This window comes from Prionailurus viverrinus, chromosome D2 (assembly GCF_022837055.1).
Source record: "Prionailurus viverrinus isolate Anna chromosome D2, UM_Priviv_1.0, whole genome shotgun sequence".
Classification (NCBI taxonomy): domain Eukaryota; kingdom Metazoa; phylum Chordata; class Mammalia; order Carnivora; family Felidae; genus Prionailurus; species Prionailurus viverrinus.
The window spans coordinates 13666279-13687361 of record NC_062571.1 but is presented as its reverse complement, the minus strand read 5'-3'; the positions used below and the strand labels follow the sequence as shown (position 1 = coordinate 13687361).

Here is a 21083-nt window from a genome sequence, read left to right as displayed (position 1 = left end):
ATGCCTGCGTGCCTTGTTTCCTACCAAAGTTTCTGGGAATGGCTGCATGAATGTGATTTGAAAGAGGGCTTCTGCAGTCAAGGCTTCCACAACCTAACATAGGAGGGAAAATTCTGGGCAGACCGGCTAAACTAATCCTATTTAGGCAGAGACTTATAGAGATAGAGGAGATGTGTCTACACAGTCACAAACACAGCCTGCCAAGGGACAAGTGGGTTGTTAAATATCATTTTTAAGCTAAAGAAAATCTCTTTAAAATGCACATTGTGAGGAGCTTAGTACAAAGATCCAAAGCCATAGGAGCTGCATCTTGAAAAATGCACAGGAGGGGTGCCTGGGGGGCTCAATCAGTTAAGTGTCCAGTTTTTGATTTCAGCTCAGGTCATGATCTCACGGCTCGCGGGATCGAGCCCCAAATCGGGGTCCGTGCTGGGCGTGGAGCCTGCCTGAGATTCTCTTGCTCTCTCCTTCTGCCCCTCCCCTGCTTGCTCTCTCTCAAAAAAATAAAGAAATAAACATAAATAAAAATAAAAATGCACAGATGGCAAAGCAGAAAACTACATAGATTTGATATTTTGGTAGACAACTTTGAGGACTGCGCCAGCGAAGGGAAGGCTGAATTAGCACATCGACGCTGTTCCAGCCTGGCCCCTGCGGGTTCCCGGGTGGCCCACCCAGACCAGAATAGTTGTCTGCAGGAAAGGTAAATCATGGCGTTCCCAGCAGCTGGCACACTGCCAACCTCCACTTCCCATTCTTTCACTCTCCCTCCTACCCATGACCTGAAGCAGGAGGAACAGAGAAGGAAAGGTGGGGCTGGAGGACACGGGGGCTCACGGCAGAACCGAAGCCACCCCGTGACCTCTCAAAGGAAGAGTGATTAAGAACCGTGGCCCTAAGTTTGAATCCTGCCATCCCTTCGGGACGCTTCCAGTTCCAACAGCCACTACCTGCGGCTGTTTTTCAGAGCATTGCCCACAGGCCATTAGACAGCTTTGCCTGCCTACAGAAGGAACCAGGAAAACGTGGGAACGGTTAAGGAGCAGCCCTTACCCAATGACCGATGGCTGATGACAGGATTAAAGCCCGCATCCCCAGGCCTCCAGTGGGAGCAGCCCCGAGGGGCCCGCACTTCGGAAATCCCGTGGGCAGAGTCTGCAGGGTGCAGTGCAAGATGAAAATGCAAGTCCCTTGTTCCAAAGTTGTTAAGAATTTCAAGACAGCAAGAGCAGCACATCAGCCCAAGCACAGGGCCCTCCTGAGCACGGGGCCCCGCACGGGCACAGGGTGCACACCCACGAACCCAGCCCAGCCCGTGGGATTAGGTGGAACCCATCAGCCCAGGGACTTCTCGGAGATGGCCCCTGCTTGGCTCGCTTTCCGGTCCAGCTGCTCTCTCAGCAGATTTCTCCAGGAATCACTTCCCTAACACATCCCCTGCCTGTGAGTCCTCATCTCGGGGTCTGCTTCTGGGAGCCTGACCTGAGACAGGACCTCAGGTGTGCTCCCTGAACTTCTTGAAACCTCAGTTTCCTTCATCGGTAAAGATGGGAGGAAAACAGAGTCTCTTGTTGAGGTGCTGGGAGAATCCCGTGAGATAATGCGTGGAAAGTGTTCAGCACCATGTCGGGCCATGAATGCTAGCTAACATCATTTTTGTTATAATGACCAACAAAATTGAGTGCCCTTGCCTTCACAAAGGGACTCTGGGTAAGTAGAATCCCGCCTGTTCCCTCTGTCCCCTGTGTTTGGAAGACCACACCTGAGCCTATGGCCCAAGTTTTGTCACTAAGGTTTGACAAAGATAGAGGCATCTGAGAGGGGAAGCAAAGAAGCCCCTTTGACAAGATAATTAGAACAGAGTGACTCTGACGTAAGGGTGCTGATCGCCCTAGCTAGCTTGGCCAAAATGAATTACATGTATGATGAGATTACTGGACAAGATCCTTCTAGAAGTGCTAGGTGTCATCAGCCCCGGAAGTTCTTCTGAGACAAGAGAGATGAATGCGAGGCCACCATGGATAGCAGAAGTTGTTGGAAGAGGACAAGAGTGAGTAGCCTTCTCTTTATTGTCACCCGCATGCCTGAACTGTCAACACCACAGCCTAAGCAGACATCTTGTTGGAAATCCTACCTTTTCTCACACAGGGGGTTGGTGCTGACCTTAAGAATTTCCCAAAGACCATAATTGGCCTCCCTCTCCAGCCTCTCAGACTTGTCTAGGCCAAGGTGGGGTACAGGGATCGAGCCCCTCCCATAGGAATCACTTGTGCTTTGGAAAGCTCTCCATCCATTGGAACGCATATCCCTCAAACACACAATCACAAAACCCCAGTGACAGCCAAGACTCTATCCAAGCCAAGACTTTCTTAACCATTTAGAACCCAACAAAAGAAAGGCCTTTGGGACAGCCGAAGTTGGTTTCACTGTATCAGGCGCGTATTGACTGACCTGGTCGGCCCTCCCTCTGTGGGAGGCATCTGAGGATACCAAAATACCTGAGACACAGCCCTGCCCTCAAAGTGGCTCACAGGTTCATCCAACTGGGTCAGGGAAACCCAACTTTTCTCTGACGTGGGAAGACGTGGTTTTTGGATGACCAGCCCACATCACATGGCACGCAGATGAGGAATCGCCCCTGCCCTTAGCCTTTTGCTTCTTGATTCCTGATATGACATACGGAAATGGATGGCTGGAGCAGGCTCCTCCCCTACCCCGCACCCAGGCATTCCACACTGTTGCTGTTCATATCAAAAGAACAGCCATGGCATCCCTGGTTACTTCCTGGCGTAGGGCAGGCTGTGACTGACCGAATGAATGAATGAATCCATCAATTAATCGGCCAGTCAACCCACTAACCAACAAAGATACTTGGGAGTGCATTTTCCCAAAGAAACAACACTGTGGGTGGCGAGTGGCCCCAAGGCAACCCCACACCCTGACTCTAGCACCAACACAGCTGAGATGCAGCTGGGAACAACTGGTCCATTTCAACTCTACTCAACATACTCCTCTCCACGAACTCCGGGAGCCCAGCTGCAGTCTCACGTGGTAGGCTTGCTTCACGAACGGGTCCCTACCTGACTTTTCCTGGCCGAGGCTTGCCCAGAACAGAAGGCGGTGCTTTGAATCAGCAGGGCTTCGAGTTAAGGTGCTTCTGAGGCTTGGCGAGGGGCCCGGAGAGACAGCCAGACTCACTGAGGGGCAGCTCTATTTCACGGAGCAGCCTTGTCCAGAGGACAAGTTTGGGTTTCATTGGACTTCTCACCTAGAATAAGGTCCAAGTGCTTCTCACTGTAATGCGGCACTATGAGACATCTGTCACCATTCTGGAAAGGCTATTTTCTCCCCCTTTGATTTGCTTCACAGCACGGGCTGTTGTTGCAACTAATTGGGGTGGGTAAATCATGGCCAGTGCCACGTGCAGTCCTCCCTCCCGGGACTCTCTCAGACACCAGCAGAGTCCCTCAGAGGCACTCTTGCCCCTGGGAGTACTCTCGGCCATTCCCTTGTATCCCTGCTTGTCAACCGGTCCCCACACCAGCACCCCCCCCCCCGTAAGCAGCGCTTTCTGTGTCTTGCTCACCTGATCAGAGCCCCGGGATTGGATGCGCCTCACCATCCCTGCAGGTGGGGACACCGTCGCTGCACCTGAAAGTGGGTAACTGCCAACTCCTGGCCGTGACACGTCAGAAAACGGTTCCCTGTAAATAGCGAATTGGAAGCACTATACCCACCATTCAGAGCCGTCGCCAGAACCGTCACGCGCATCCAGCCCAGATCCTGGCATGAGGTAGATGTTTTCTGTCGTACCTTCGAAGCAGTGGCACACGGTAGGATGGACAAGCCTCCTGCTGGAAGGAGGTGCCTCGTGCTTGGAGATGTGGTTTTCCTTTCCAACCTACCAACCGCCAGTATGTAGAGATCCGAGCTCAGGACCAGGATCAGAATTTCGGAATTCTCAGATTCAAGTCATTACTCGCACGCCATAAGGATCATAGAAGAGGTATCTGCATTGCAGAAATTCTGCAGAGGGGGCTCTTGGGTGGCTCGGTCGGTTAAGCGTATGACTTTGGCTCAGGTCGTGATCTCAGGGTTCACGAGCTCCAAGCCCCGTGTCGGGCTCTGTGCTGACAGCTCAGGGCCTGGAGTCTGTTTCGGATTCTGTCTCCCAATCTCTCTGCCCCTCCCCCACTTGTACTGTCTCTCTCTCTCTCAAAAATAAATTAAAACCTTAAAAAAAAATTCTGCAGAGGATTCTATAGTTCTCGGACACCTTCACTTGCATTCTGGCCCCCTATTTAACAGAAGCCATTTGCCGCCGAAGAAGTTCATTACTGAAGCTCATAAATACAATTTTTCCCTTGTATAAGTCAGGGTTCTCCAGAGGAACAGACCAATAGGGTGTGTGGACAGAGAGAGAGAAGGATTTATTTTAAGGAACTGGCTCACATGATTGCTGGCAGGTCTGAAATCCGCAGGGCAGACTGGCAAACTGAAGACCCAGTGAAGAGTTACTTTTGCAGTCTCAAGTCTTGAGGTAGAAATCCTTCTTCCTTGGGAACCTCAGGTCTTTCTCGCTTAAGGCCTTCAACTGATTAGATGAGGCCCACCCACGTTACGAAGGGCCATCTGCCTTCTTCAAACTCTACTGATTTAAATGTTATTTGTACCTAAAAAATACCATCACGGTGACATCTAAACTAGTATTGGGGTACCATAGCCTATCCTGGTTCATACGTAAAATTAACCATCACGTCCCTTTAGTATTTGTAACCCTTGTCGCCGAGCCAGGTTGACGTACAGAGGAATGAAGCGTCAGAGATGGGGCAGAGAAACTTACAGGGCAAAGCTTCTTTCAAAATGTAAGCTCCTCACTGACTCTAAGCTACCAGAAGGAAGGGGCATGTCAGATTGGATTCTGATCTCCACCTCCAGGCCCAGGGCACGTGAGAGATGCTTCACGAACAGTGAGTGCATGTTAGCCTCGGGATCTGAACGAGCCCGGACCCCCATTCCAGCCCTGCGGCAGATTGGCTGTGTGGCCTCGTTCTGATTACCGAACTCCGTGCCTCGTTTTCTTGTATGGAAACAGGAATAATAAAGTGAGAACCCTAATCCATATGAAGATTAGGTAAACGAGTGTTTGTAAAATGCTTACACCGATATCTAGGTGTTTGTTAATACAATACACCTCTTCCCCAGCTCTGGGCCACAGATGATATTGCATTGGCCATTTAGTGGCACCACTGCCCCCAGAAGTTTGAGCTTGTTCTCATCAAGCCTGATGGAAGGTCCTTGCATCCCCTGGTCCACGACAAGAGTACAGGGTGTCAGGCGAGGACCCCTGGTTCTGAGCGCACCTGCCTGCCCACACACAGCCCAGGTGCTGATCACCAAATACAGCCATCCTGCCAGGGAATTCTGCCCAGGACACACGGTCCTCACAAGCTGTAACCACTCGCAACCACCGGGAAGAGTAGAACACAGCAGAACAAAGATTTGCCTTTATCTTTGCAAGGAATGTAGAATGAATGACCTCCTCTCTCTAGATGGCCATTTTCCCTGTCTCACAACTTTGAGTTTGCTCAAGGATGGTGTTGGACCTAGGCTGATCATTTAATTCCGTATAATTTTTATTAGTAACGGTGATCAGAATGATGGTACTGGCTCCACCCATCAACATTGCATTCAACTCAATTTTATTTTTTTTTCTAAATTTTTTTTTTAATCTGTACTTATTTTTGAGAGAGAGAGAGAGTGGGCTGGGACCCCTCAGATCCACTAGCAGAGGCGGCAGCAGTAGCAGCGGTGGGGTGGGGGCAGGGCTAGGGGTGGGGAGGTGCCGCTAATTCAAAATGGCGGGAGATGAGAAACAACAGAATGGACCTGTCTGGAGAACACAGGCTCTTTCACGGTAGAATTCATCCTTCAAACCAAAATCTAATGGGAGCCAAGTAGGTGAAGGCCGAGCTGTTTTTATTTAAGCAAAGGTGGAGGGGGTGGGGGCAGGAGGTAGGGCTCTGCTTCTGTTCTGCTCCCTGGACCCTGCATCGACCACTTGCCTGCTGAATGGCCTTAGGCAAGCTAACTGCCCCTCTGGCCCTTCATTCTTTCGCCCTTGAAGCAGAGAGAATGCTTCAGAGGACTATGTAGGAGAGTGAATAAAATGGCATACAGACAGCACCAAGCATAATGCACAGGGCTTACTAACAGCTCCTACCCCTCCTCTTACCTGGGGTGAGTGAGGTGAAGAGGAAGCTAAACTTTGTTCCCTAAAAGGCTCCCGAGCTCCAAGTCCTTGTCTGGATAAACTATATGGGAGACCCCAAAGGCATCAGGGTGTCGGGGCTGGGTCTGCCTTAGACCCCAACCGAGACAGAACAGAGAGTGGTAATGTCCCTCACGGGGTCATAGGTCACCTGTTAATTCCATCTGCCTTCCATCTCCAAGGGAGCAGAGGAGTGCTGGATCTCTATTCCCTCCTCTGTGTTCTGAGATCCCTCCACCGATGGGTTCTGGTGGGTGTCCCCGAGAGGTAAGGATCCACGACCCTAGGTGGCCAGTGTCCCCGCAGTTCTCTGGGTTTGGGAGCCAGCAAGAACCTTGATCCTCACTGCCGTCGGTCTTGGGCATTTTCCTTCTGTGCTCTGGGGCTCAAAGGAACACAACCACATGTAAGTTCAGCCCAGATTTTTCTCCACGGAACTGGCTCAGCTGTTACACCTTCTAAATCTCGGTCCAAAATGAAGCTTCCGAAATTGGATTCCGCCCCCCAGTTCCACTTTACTGAAGGCAGTTCAGTAAATCTCAGGAGGTACACTCTTCAGCCCTCCCACCCCAACCATGAACTTCCCCAAACCCCCTGGTGGCTGCCTTCTTGTCATTGCTGAAATATCCATTTGGGATAATTTCCCAAACCACATTGTTATTCTTTAAATTAAAGTCTTCCTGGAGCACCTGGGTGGCTCAGTCGGTTAAGCGTCTGACCCTTAATTTCAGCTCCGGTCATGATCTCACAGTTTATGGGATTGAGCCCCGGGTCAGACTCTGCACTGACAGCATGGAACCTGTCTGGGATTCTCTCTCTGCGGTCCCTGCTCGTGTGGGCTTTCTCTCTCAAAATAAATAAATAAGCATTTAATTAATTAATTAATTAATTAAAGGCTTTCTGGCAAAAACAACTACAAACAACGAGTTCATTAACATAGCCCAGTACACAACTAACATACTGGACAACAGCAATACTTAGATACACAAATAGCAATCAGGTGGAGAGGAAAACGGCATATCCTTCAAGAGATTTTTTTTTTCCAATAGCAACACAACAAAATATCTGCAAAAAACTTAAGATTCAGGCAAAATGTCTCAGAGAAAAACCTTTCAGAAATTAAAAGAAGGGGCATATGGCTGACTCAGTCGGTTAAGCATCCGACTCTCGATTTTGGCTCAAGTCACGATCCCGAGGTCACGAGATCAAGCCTCACATCAGTCTCCTCCCTGGGCACGGAACCTGCTGGAGATTCTCAATCTCCCTCTCTCTCTGCCCCTCTTCAACTCACGAGCTCACTGTGTCTCTCTCTCTCTCTCTTGCTCTCTCAAATAAAAAAGAAAAGAAAGAAAGATAAAGAAATGCAAAAGAAGAGTAAAACCAACGCAACACATGCCACGTTCTAACAGAGGGAAATTCACAATCATGTCAATATCCCCATGACAATTAACACCATCATATCAGTTATGTTAATTAATAAACAATGTGATTTCGATATAAAGATCAACTTTTTTTAAACTAAATAAGCAGATTCTAAAATTCATGTGGCAAATGAAGCAAACAAGAAGGGCCAGGAAAAGAAAAAGGAAAAGGAAACAGAGCAAAGGGGGAAAAGGGAAGGAATGAGAAGAAACAACCATCCCATGTATCAAAGTGCATCATAGAGGCTCAATAATGACAACAGCACTGTACCTGCCAATGGACAGCCCAGTCAATGGAGTAAACTATAAATAGACCCGGTTCTGGTCCGAAATTCGGTAAATTACAAAGTCGACACGTCTAATCATTGGGGAATAGGCCAATAGATGACGTCAAGATGATTGAAAAAGAGTTAAGGATACCATATCATACCTCATATTTTGCCGCAGCATCAACTCTAAAGGGATCAAAGAGGGCTGCCTGGGCGGCTCAGTCAATTAAGTGTCCGATATCGGCTCAGGTCATGATCATGTGGTTCGTGAGTTCCAGGCCCACATCGGGCTTTGTGCTGACAGCTTGGAGCCTGGAGCCTGCTTCAGATTCTGTGTCTCCCTCTCCCTAACCCTCCCCTGCTTGTGCTCTCTCTCTCTCTCTCTCTCAATAATAAATAACAAACATTAAAAAAATCTTTAAAAAGGGATCAAAGATATAAAGGACTTAGATATAAAAGTACAAAGATATAAAAGTACTTAGAAGAAAACACGTCAAATTCCTCTAGAACCTTGGAGTACGGTTCTCTTTTATCAGAATCCGTTAAAAAAGAAAAAGACATTGCAGTATTCTACCACCTAATTTTTAAAAAACGTATACCTACACACACAACATAAGCAAAATCAAAAGACAAGAACACGGGGTAAATATTTGCAAGCCCTGTCACAGAGAGCTAATCTTTCCTTAACATAAAAGGAGCTCCTAGAAAATAGTTAAGGAAAAGGATCAAGCCAACAATGCAATTTTTGTTTAGATGGGCAAAGGCTACGGGTGCAGAGGCAGCTCATAGAAAAGGAAAGGCAACGGCTCCTCAGAGAACGGAATGAGGCTCAGGCCCACTTTAATGAGAGAAAATGCAAATTAAAACTGCATTGAGATGTCTCTGCAACGAGGCTGCGGGGAAAGAGGGCTCTCCTCGATTCCCAGGGGCTGCGTATATCGCACAAGCCCATTCAGAGTATCCGGAAAGCCTTGTAAATATCATAAACACACTCACTTGTGACCCAACAGTCCTCCTTGCCGGAATTCGTCCCACAGACGTACCTGCACATACAGGAAATGTCCTGGGTGGCACTGTTTGTAGTAGCCAAACCTTGGAAGCAACCCAAGGGTCCATCAGTGGGAAACTAGTTAAACAAATTTATGGTGTGTCCATAAATAGGACACTATAAAAGCTGTAAAAATGAATGGAGACACTCTTTAGGCACTGATTTGAAAGATCTCCAAGATATACAATTAAGTGAGGAGAACAAAGTCCAAACCCATTTGCGTAGAGTGCTTTTGTCAGCCTTGTCACAAGGGTATTCTGCTGTCGCTTCAATTTGCACTTTTCCTAACCTAAGTGAGATGGTGGGTCCTTCCCGTTCTTTTATGACCATTTGTATTTCCTTTTCTTTAAAAAAAATTTTTTTAATGTTTATTTATTTTTGAGAGAGAGAGAGAGAGAGAGAGAGACAGTGTGAGAGGGGGAGGGGCAGAGAGAGAGGGAGACACAGAATCCGAAGCAGCCTCCAGGCTCCGAGCTGTCGGCACAGAGCCCAAAGTGGGGCTCGAACTCACGAGCCGTGAGATCATGACCTGAGCCGAAGTAGGACGCTTAACCGACTGAGCCACCCTGGCACCCCTGTACTTCCCTATCTGTGAAAGGAGGAAAGAAAAAGAAAATGCTCGTGTGCATGCGCACACACACACACACACACACACACAGAGGCATGATAAAAATGCCCAAGAAACTACTTGGGTTGGGTTGAAGGGAGCAAGGGTAGAAGTCTAGCTTTTTCGAGTGTTGATTTTTGAACCAAGAAAATGAACGATCCATTCCAACGTAAAAGCAAACTAAATTCGGTCTTTCCCTACCGATTCCTCAGGCTCCTGCTAAGCCTATCGTTTTCACGTCTGTCGAGTATTTTTCCCACCTCTAATTGTGACTTTGGAGGAAGGGGCAAGGTCAAGGGTGAACGGGCAGCCGCAGGGGGGTGCCCACAAGACAGAAAGATCGCCTCATGTGAATGGACTCCTGCCCAGTGAAGTCAGAAGAGGGGCTATTTTCACAACAAGGGGAACCAGTGCCCACTGTGGAAAGAAACTGGCCACTGAGTGGGGGGGCATCTAGACAGAGCAACTTCAGCCACGGACCGCAGGTTCCTGCCACCAGCCGGGGAAAGAGCAGGCTCCCAATTCCAGAATAGTTCCTCTCCAGCCTTCAGTGCGGCGGCGGGACCCAGCCCCGACCTGATTTCACCGTTGTGTTCAGAGCTTTGCCTGGATGACGAATGTGCACCTGCTCTCACGTTTGGCTCAGTAATCTGCATCTCTCTTGGAGCGCCCAGGACAGCAGCCTGTCCCCACCGCCCCCAGCTTTAAATATTTTCCCAGCCTGAGGGGACCCCCGGCCACCGCTTTAAGGTTCTACCTTCCTTTACGGAAGAGCCAGGGCTGGCCAAGGCTCTGCAAGATGAGCCGGCTCATCCGACGCACACGGAAAGGAAAAAAGCAAACCAGGGGTCCCCAGAGCTTCGGGTCCCCGCAGGCCTGATGCCTGCATTTTCCTCACTTTGCTAGGATTTTATGAGCTCAGAGCACGTGCTAGAAGTTAGCAGAGCGGCTGCCCCAGGAAAGAATGTGCTTGTGCCCCCATTTGGGACTTCAAGGGAAAGCACGGAGTGGCCTGGGAGCGCAGGGAGAGGGGGAGATGCCAGCTTCTCCGGTTCCCACCAGCCTGGACGTTGTCCACATGAATGAGCTGGTTGGGTTTGGGGAGGCTCCGGTCCCTGAGAGTGAGCAGCAGGCTGCAGAGAACGCATTTGTTCTGTTGCTGACGGGGGGGAACAGATTTATCACTAGGATCCTGGCTCAAAGGGGGCAGGAGACGTGGCCACTGGGAGGGGTCCTGGAGACAGAGGGCTGGAGGCTGGGCATCGAGCAGAAGCCACGGCCCTCCGGCCCCTCCGCAACCCCGCTGCCCGAGGCATCCCCTCCGTGGGTCCCCACCATCAAGGGCTGCTCTGTTTCCCTAATTAAAAACAGCAGAGGAAGGGAGACCCTGGGCCTGGTTCACAGACTCAGTGACAGAGAGAATATGCCACGTTCCCTGGGGCTGGTGACTCACCCACTCTTCCGAGCGGACATGTGTTTTCCCTGCTGTCCGCAAAAGCACTGAAGAACCAGGGACCGTCGGTCAAGGCCAACACGCCATTGGTATCAGGCATAGGCAGGCCACACATCAGGAGGCCCTGGGCAGGACATCCGAGGGCAGGACTTCCCTGCACCCAGCCCATCGATGTTCCTCATGGGGGACACTCAAGACTGCAGCCTCCAAAAGACTTCATGGAGTGTGGTCCACCGACCGGACTAGTCCACCGACTGGTCTTCCTACCCTCATCCCTCCCATCTGGCCGGGACCGGGCGACTCCTGGACCAGGCAGCTCATCTCCTCCCGAGGGCCGTGGTTGTGCCTCAGCATCGATGACACATCTTTCTTCATGACAGGTGTCTCACAAAGACCCTCCCGCCCTTTGCAGACCTTAGATCCTGAGTGGGCACAAGAGGGCCCGTGGACGATTTCCAGACTACGATGTGCCTGCGGGCCTCCCCTGCAGAGTGAGAGCCCTCACGTGTCACCAGCCTCACCATTCACGCCCACGCCTGCTCCAACGTTCCCATGTCCCTCTGGAAGTGTGAGCCCCACGGTGCCATCCCCTCCCCGAGGTTCTCTGAACAGGGCAGAGGGTGTCAGAGCGTGGCCCCTCAGTTACTCGTTGGCTGGATATGTGCCAAGCACTGTGTGCTCCAAGCTCTTCGAGTAGGGTTTCTAGCATAGGGTGGCTCTGCTGAGTCGGGGCAAAACGTGGCAGCCCTGGACTTCTCTGGTTTGAAATTCAGAGTTCTCGGTCTCTCATATGTGCCTGTGGGACCAGGTTCTGTGTGCATCGGAGGTGACCGCCGTGCGGAATCACCATGGGAGGTGAAGCTTCAGGAGGAGGCGGCTGGGAGCGCGGCAAGCCGGGGCTCTGGAAGCCGGCCTGCTGACGTGTGCCCTCCTGCCAGCCTGCTGCCTGACTCAGCATCGCCCTTCGTGTCTATTCACAGTCTGAGGGCCGTCGTGAGGGAGTATTCCAGCTTCCACACTGCGCCAGTGTGAAGTGAAGCTCCGAGCCTGGACTCCCGCCATGAAGCAAGTCGCAGGCACGTAAGGGACCAAGTGCCCCCGTTAGAGCCTGCACGTCAACAGAGGCAGCACAGGGAGAAACAGGCAGATAGGCAGCAGTGTTGGATGAAAACTCCGGGAAGTGTGACCTGTACCTGAGTCCGGACTGACTCCCAAGTCCCTGTGACCTACGGCGGATGTATTAGGCATCTGCTGCTGTGTAACAAATTAGCCTACGCTTAGCCACTTAAAACAGCAATGGCATTTCTTATGTTGCAGTTTCTGTGGGTCAGGAATCCAAGAGTGAATTAGCTAGATGGTTCCGGTTTAGTGTCTCTCCTGAGATTGTTGTTAAAATGTCAGCAGAGGCTATAGTCCTCTGAATGCTTCACTGGGGTGGGAGGGTCTCCTTCTAAGACGGCTCTGCTGTCACACACTGGTGGGTCGTTGCCAACAGTAGAACTTGTTCCTCACACTTGTCCGTAGATCTGTCCACCAATGGCCTCAGCAGTTGACAGCTGGCTTCCCAGAGGGACTTATCCAAGAGAACAATGCGGAAGAAGCCTCAATGTCTTCCAAGACCCAGCTTCAGAGGTCACGCTCGGTCACTCCCATAATATTCTTTCGGTCACACAAGTCAGCCCCATTCATCGTGGGAGGAAACTACACAGAGGCATGACTACCAGGAGGTGGGACTCTCTGGGGGCTGTTCAGGGGCTGCCTGCCACATCGGGTGAGTCTGACTGACAGCCGACATTTGTTTCACCAGATGCCTCTCTACACCTCTACTCCCATGTCCCTTGGGGTTTGTTTCTGTAATGGCACTCCCGGTATCAAATATGTGTCAAAGGACACCCAAGCCTGTTCAGCAGAGGATGGGAAAACTCCAACTCATCTAGAAATAATGGGACACATGTTCATCCAGGAATAATGGGATGCATGCTCATCCAGAAATAATGGGACACATGCTCATCCAGAAATAATGGGACACACGCTCATCCAGGAATAATGGGACGCACACTCGTCCAGGAATAATGGGACGCACGCTCATCCAGGAATAATGGGACGCACGCTCGTCCAGGAATAATGGGACGCACGCTCGTCCAGGAATAATGGGACGCACGCTCGTCCAGGAATAATGGGACGCACGCTCATCCAGGAATAATGGGACGCACGCTCGTCCAGGAATAATGGGACGCACGCTCGTCCAGGAATAATGGGACGCACGCTCGTCCAGGAATAATGGGACGCACGTTCGTCCAGGAATAATGGGACGCATGCTCGTCCAGGAAAAATGGGACGCATGCTCATCCAGGAATAATGGGGCACATGTTCAATTCTGCCATAGAGAAACCACCACCGCTAAGAGACGGCAGAGGCCACATCCAACCAGCCCTCACCTCCATTCTCCACCGAGGCCCTGGTGGAGTGCTTGAGCTTAATGTAGAGACGGGGGCCAATTGTCAGGGGAGAGGGACAATTTAGGGGGCAATGCTGGGTGCTTCCATACATGTTGTCTTTCCACATATCCCCTGGACTTTGTTCTAATGTCTTGAGGCACAGGGGACATTGAAAGAAAGGGAGTAAGTGAAACATGGGCTTGTAATCCTGAGGAAAGAGTAAGAATTACCTACGTTTGGTCACTGAGTATAAGCCGTTACTCTTGGGGGAGGGGGCTGCCTCCTCTTCCCATCAGGTGGCATGGGACCGTGGAGGAAGACAGCAAGAGAGACATCAGCGTGGCAGTGGTGAATCTCGAGGTCCCTTCACCAGCAGGACAGGAGCAAAGGACTCCAGAGCAGCAGCTGTGTGCAAAACTATCTCCCACCAAGGGGACCCTTTGAACCCTCCTGGGACCTTTACCTTCCAGGGAAAGGGAGGGCTTGGGTTCCAGAAGTTATGCAGGTAGGACTTTAAGCCAGAGCCTGATGTTAGTAGGACACATCATCACTCGCTGAACATAAACCCCTGGAGAGCTGGGGAAACACAGGTTACCATGGCCACCGTCCAAGCTGGTATCAGATCCCGAAGCAGCAGCAGAAAGCTGATTTGGAGCCACCTCGATTTCTCCATCTGCAAATGGGGGGGGGGGGGGGGGAGGTAAAAAACAGCTGTTCCCACGCTGGCGAAGCCAATGCCCCCATGACCAGCAGGGTCTCCCAGCTCAAATGTGGCCACACCAAATTTGTTAAATACCTCAAGGAGGACACAACACTGTCCATGCCACTGAAATTAAAACTTTTACTTTACTCTGGGGCATTTGGGTGGCTCAGTCGGTTAAGCATGCAACTTCAACTCGGGTCACGATCTCATGGTTCGTGGGTTCAAACCCCACGTCGGGCTCGGTGCTGACAGCTCAGCGCCTGGAGCCTGCTTCGGATTCTGTGTCTCCCTCTCTCTCTGTCCTTCCCCCACTTGCTCTCTGTCTCTGTCTCTGTCTCTGTCTCTCAAAAATAAATAAACCTTAAAAGCATTTTTTTACTTTACTCCGCTTAAATGTTAAAATAGCATGTGGTGATGGAAAGAGCTTTGAGCTGAGGGTACCAGTGTCTGGGTCTGGATCCAGCTCTGCCATGAACTCGGTCAAGTTTCTGAACCTCGAATTTCTTGACTGCACAAACAGGATGGTAACGGCAAGCTCACGTGGTAACATTTGCATAAGTAGCCTGTAGTCTATATGCTTTCATGTCACCCGTTAGTTCTTCTCGCCCCCCCGGGCTCGCGGGAGGGCGGGAGTGACACGGCCCACACACACGGCGCAGGGCCACCGCTGTCCTCAGAATGACTTAGTGATGGCTCATGGGCCGAGGGGGCAGAGAGGGACCCCAGGCACCATCACTACAAAGGCCCCTCGCTCCGTCCCCCCCCCCCATCACAGGTGGGCAATCCAGAGCCAGTCTGCTCAAAATTACATAGACCTGGTCTGGGCTCCGGAAGGCAGCCCAGGGAGCCGAAGCACAGGCCTCCGTGACTACCAGCTGTGTTGTCGATACTTTCCTTTGAGGAAGACAAGATCTTCTCGTTTCTGGCACTTTGCAGAAATTCGTAAGACTGCTGAGTCGCCCGACACCTTGAGGCCTCCCTTCCTGCCGGTGCCCTGTTTTCCCGCGCAGCTCCCCGGGGCTGCCCCTGCACCTGCCCAGGGGATGATCCCGCCCTCCTCCCTGCTCTTGGCCTTCCTCGTGATTTCCTCTTCCCTTATCAGCTTCAGACCCTGTGAAAGCTGCCCTACACCAGGACTGCGTCCTCTCTGCTTCCCTCTCTCTCTCCTCACCCCCGTCTCTGCAGACGGCTCCCGGAACCACATCCCCAGCCCTGACATCGCTCCGGGCGGCCACACGGTTCTGGTATCGGAACGCCAAACGCCCTCTGCCCTGCAGACCAGCTCCCCCCCGCGCTGGTGAGGACACTCTCCTGTTAGTCACCTCCCCCGGCACCTCAAAGTCCTTCTCCTCCACCCCGCATCCAGTTACGGCAAGCTCCTGGGGAGGCTTCTTTCCTAATGGCTCTCATATATATTTTTCTTTCCATCACCACTGTCAGCACAGATCTTCCAGAAACACCCCTTCCCTATCGCCTTCCCTCCCGGGAAGCCCTCCACTCGCCGGTGTATCATTCAGGATGGGGTTTAATTCCGATGCCTCGCCAGCCGGCCCCAATCTGCGGTTCCACACCTACCTGCTCCTGCCCGAAGCCCTCGCCTTAGCCCGACCACCCGTTGTGTTCCATTGTGGCTTCGGACGCGCGTTCTGTAAATGGCTGCTGCTTCTGTCCCTTTCTCGAAAAAGCTGATTACGGGAGCCCATACTTGCACGGGAATTTCCCGTTTCAGGCACTGCGCTAGCCGTTTTCCACCCAGCCAATCCTGGAATCCTTACACGGACACGAGGAAGCACAGAGAGGTTAAGTAAGTTGCCTGAGGCCACACAGCCAGCGGGTGGTAGGGTCAACCTTCAACCCTCTGCCATCCCTGGCTCCAGGGTCCCCGAACCAAGAACCCCACACTGCCAAACAAACCCGCTGGTGCAGGGGGGGTTCCCTTACAATTCAGGATCTCAGCATTAACCAAGCCTGGCGTGGCCTTACGGCGATTTCAAAGGGTTCATTCCTGGAGGAGAGAAAGTTTTCCCATTGACCTTCAGGCCTGGGAGGGGATGATGAAAACGTAAGTCATCCTGCCATTAAAATTAAGTTCAATCACCCCTAATGGAATGTCACCTCCAAGATAGCCATTAAAGCCACCCGCCTGAGGCACTCACGGGGGTCTACGTATATCACCATTACCTTGTCCGAGGACAGGGGAGACCGGGGGAGACACTCCGTGGCACTGAGAGCGCCCTGCAGAGGAGTCCACTGCTCGGCCCCGTGACGGGGAAGCCTGGTTTCCAGGTGGTGGAGACTGGAAGGTCTCCCGGGAAACGCAGGCTTGACCCCACACGCAGGGCTCGCGCTGCCTTTCAGCTGAAGTCAAGCTCCAGGAAGGGGTGGCCTTGCCTGGTCCCTGGGCACACAGAGCTACACCGCCACAGCATCCTGGAGGTTCTAGCTCCCCCCGAGGTCCCCGGCCCCTCGAGGAGCACTCCCATGTCTCGAACATTTGTGGCACCAAGAACCTTCATTCACAGGCACAAGGAGAGGAAGTTGTTTTTACTCCATTTTGCAGATGAGACCAACAAGATTCAGGGAGGTGGGGTAACTTGGCAGAAATAATTGGAGTGCAGCGAGAGGGCCGGGGTAGGGCCTCTCTCCCACCTGGACCCCCTTCCTCACCCACCAGAGCTGGAAAGACCCACCACTCCCGAGCCAGCCTCCTCTGCCGTAGGCCAGAAGTCCCCTCCTGTTGTCCAGCCCTGCCCTTGTCTGCTGCCCCTTGGCTTGGCCTTTGAGAGGCCTTCTCCCTGGTGGGTCCTCTCTGACCCCCTGCAAGGTGGCCCAGCAGATCCTCCTACGTGAACAGTGGCCCTCACTTCCCCGCCCGGACCCACTCCCACCTTAGTGACAGGCCACCACCCCGGTCCTGTCTGCCTGCCCTGTGGACGAGCCAGACCCGGCGTCTTGCTCTGTCCTCCCTGGTCAGCACGGCCTCCTCCACTCCCCGGCAGGCAATGACACTCTGGCCACTGATTCCCGGGGAACTCAGCTTCTGACCCGAGCCTTGTTCTGCACCCTCTGGGGTTGGTTTTGACCGGCCTCGGCAGGCGGACGTTTGCCCCTGTTCTGATTCCCCTGAAAGCACCTGCAGGGACATCGCGCATCACTGAATTCACAGAGGCTTCCAGCTTTTAGTTATTTTCAGGAGCCTTTGTCTCCAAAGCCACGTGCTTTTCCGTGCCTCATCCCTCGGATGGATCCAGGGTGGCGGAAACAGCCCGCAACCTCGGGGCCTCCCGGACCCCCGCGTACCAGCCAGCTCTCCAGGGCTCTGCCGGGAGGAAGCCCAGTCCCGAATGGCCCACCGCTTCCCTAACTGTTCAGCCCTCAAAGATGCACCAACACCCTGTCCTCTTCCCAAGCAGGACGAGCCCAGGCGAAAGGTAACCTTGATTTCAAGCAAAGGTCCCCACACGAGTCGTTAACATTCATGAGGTGTTTATCGGCACCAAGCACCATCTGGAGGATTTTACCTGGATTGACCCCTCGCATCCTTCCTATGAGGAAGCCACCATTACTTCCCCATTTACAACCAGGGAGGTCGAGGAAAAGGGGCCAAGTAACTTGTCCAGAGTGAGTCATTACTGGAGTCTGGGTTCAAACCCAGAGAGTCAGACCCGAGAGCTGCGTCTTGGGCGCCTCCTCTCATGTGTGAAATGTAATCATGGCGCTGAGGGAAGAGGAGACTTCGGGGTCAGAATTGTCGATTCGCTCCTTACTCTGTGAAACCGGCGAGTTATTGAACCTGTCAGAATATTGGTCCCCTCCCCTGTAAAAACTGGGCAAACAATGACTGCATCTGGTAGGGCGCGTGATCCCAAATTAAACAGCACTGCGTGTGGAAGTGTCTAGAACACTGTCTAATACGTGGTGGGTGCTGGGTCATTGTTGTTTCCCCTGAGGAGGTCTTCAAAGCGCCCGTTGCCATGGTGATCACTTCAGGGCCGAGTACTTAGGGGTCAAGGGGATTTGCAAAAGCTCCTTGAACTATTCTAGAGGAACACTTCTAAGTTTCTAGAGGTTTTTTAAAAATCATCTGACGTGAAGAGAAGAAAAGTCTTGGTCTTCCTGAAGATCGTGGCTGGATTAACTGCATTCACTAACACTTCATGTATACATAATAAAACACAATGGTTTTCACGGAATACATAAACCATCAAATAATCCTATTTGGTCAGTAGTCTGGTATTTCCAGCTTGTCAGAAAGCCAGCATAACACAGTCTGTGTCTGCTTCAAGAAGAGAAACTTTTCCACTCTCTGAGATAAGGCTTGTTGCCCTTGGTTCCTGGTCCCCAGGAGCACCGTGGGCATGTTGTGAAGAGGCCGTAGGCAATTCTGCTCTGCAATTCTGTTCCGGAACGCAACCACTGCATGCCCCCTCACCGGGGCCCGGCCCTTCTGTGACTGGCACGAGTGAAAATTTCAGAGGGACTTCACGGAGGGATGGGTGTTAACGTGGGCACCGAATAGAGTCAGGATGCTGCCCTGCTTCTCAGAGAATCTGTGGGCCTAATTCTAATTCCTCTTCCTCCCCTTGGACAAATCATTTAACATCCTCAAGGCCTATTTTTTTAATCTTTAAAAATATTTATTGGGGCGCCTGGGTGGCTCAGTCGGTTAAACATTTGACTTTGGCTCAGGTCATGATCGCATGGCTTGTGAGTTCAAGCCTCATGCTGACAGCTCAGAGCCTGGAGCCTGCTTCAGATTCTGTGTGTGTGTGTGTGTGTGTGTGTGTGTCTGCCCCTCATTTGCTCGCATTCTGTCTCTCTCTTTCTGTCAAAAATAAATAAACATAAAATAAAAAATAAAATTTTTTTAATGTTTATTTATTTTGAGAGAGAGAGAGAGAGAGAGAGAGTGTGCACAAATGGGGGAGGGGCAGAGAGAGAAGGAGAGACAGAGAATCCCAAGCAGACTCTGTGCTGTCAGCACAGAGCCCGATGTGGGGCTTGAACCCACGAACCACGAGATCGCGACCTGAGTCGAAACCAAGAGTTGGATGCTTAACCGACTGAGCCACCCGGGTACCCCAAGGCATATTTTCTTTAAATCATTTCAGAAGTGTGAATGATATTATAAGCATCTCTGAAAATATAGGGTAAAAAAGAGAGAGAGAGAGAAAACGAAAATACAGGGTAAATATAATTTCCCTTTCCACATGTTACTCTACACCCTTGAAATATATCTGGAATGTTCTTCCCTCTTCCCCTTCCCCTTTTTCCAGTAAATTCCGATGTGTCCTTTGAGACTCATTGGACAAACTGCCTCCTCCAGGAAGCCCTCCCATACTCCAGCAGTCTAACTTGGCTGCCCTTCTCTGTCTTCTATAATGTCCAGGCTTCCTTCTACCTTGGCACTAATGATCTATTTCATTAACCAGCGAACTCCTAGCTGGTAAAGTGGGCCTTGGCTACCTTTGGACTCCCAGAACCCAGGCAGGCAAGGCCTGGCCCAGGGTAGGTTCGCAAAAGAAGCTTGTCGAACAAATGAATCACGAAGCTGAATTCCATAATCCAAGCCATATTTTCTCATCCACTCTCAATACGGCATACAGATTATACCTCTAGAAACAACCAAGTCCGAGGTTGTGAGATCAGAGAATTGGGTCAGAAAGCAAGGTGAGGAGCAGGAAGCCCCACCCCCCCGAACGTTCCAGGGCCTCAGCTCCATGCAAGCTCACTGAAGACACAGCGACACGGGGAGGGAAGGATAACCTTTCTGTCCCTTGCCAAGCTGTAAAAAGGGATGGCAAGAAATCATGCCCTAATTTTCCTCCTCAGATCACGCCAGCTTGTGGAATTTAACCACGAGAAGACGGATAAATCCCAGGACAAAGCCGGAGGACGAAGTCGATGTCTGGCATCAGCCAGATTCTGGAACCCAAAGTCGCAGAGTCGTGCTGAGTCGTAAAGGTAATCTGGTCTGTCCTCTGCTGTGCATATGAACCTCACAGGACCCGGCGGTCACTCCCGGTCATGGGGGGGGGCGGTTTTCAAAAATCTTAAGACTCTAAGTTGTAAGTGGCAAAGAGAAAAGTCGCTCAGATACGGTGACATTTTTGAGAGTCAACGGAACACTTATTATGCACATAGCCTCACGTTGGGAGGCATGAGGGGCCCGGAGATGAAGAGAATACATCACGCCTGCCCTCAAAAAGCTCGCGCTGTGGAGGGGACTCGGGGCCAGGACAGCAGTGGCCCAATCGAGGGCACCTATAATAAGGGCTGTAAGACAAACAGAAATGGAAAGTTGGGGGTAGAAGCCATGTGTGGGAGTTCTGCCGAACGGCTAGCCCCGTTCCTTCAGAAACTCAACCAAATCACATGGTAGGCGTGATTCAAAAGAATCACCTGTGAGAGGGGGGAAAAATTGGGACAATTGGAATCTCCGTGTGGATTGGGTATTGGATGACAGCAAGGAATCACTGGCCCTTTTTAGGCCCCGAACCAGAATATCACTATGTCTGAAAATGCCGGTACTTTTTAGAGATGCAAAGTCTAGTATGCAGAAGTGAAATGACATGATGCTATAAAAAAATTCAGAGAGAGAGAGAGAGATGAAGCGGGTGCGGCAGAATCTTGATTCTGGATGACACATGGGTGACGCGCGTCGTCCTCTGCTCCCTAGCTTGCGGAATGTTTGAAATGCTCATAACGCAGAAAGGTTGAAACAGAAGATAAGGCGGCAGGCAGTGAAGAGAGACTTTTGGCTGAGCCTTGAAAGGCAAGCAGCATCTCACGGATGGAAACAGACAGAACCGTCATTGGTGGAGAGACCAGCCCAGCAGAGGTCCCTGGGGCGGGAGGGCTGGGGGTGGCTCT

General features: G+C 51.5%; 1 long non-coding RNA gene across 1 annotated transcript in view; it reads right to left on the bottom strand.

Annotated features, from left to right (window-relative positions):
- LOC125147884 (uncharacterized) overlaps window positions 1-6712 on the bottom strand; it is a 33295-nt gene extending 26583 nt beyond the window's left edge. The window contains exons 1-3 of the long non-coding RNA XR_007145339.1: window positions 6423-6712; window positions 3587-3704; window positions 3081-3268 (exon numbers count right to left, since the gene is read on the bottom strand). This is a non-coding gene — a long non-coding RNA (uncharacterized LOC125147884). The remainder of the gene's footprint in view (window positions 1-3080; window positions 3269-3586; window positions 3705-6422) is intronic.
- Window positions 6713-21083: the final 14371 nt, after the last annotated feature.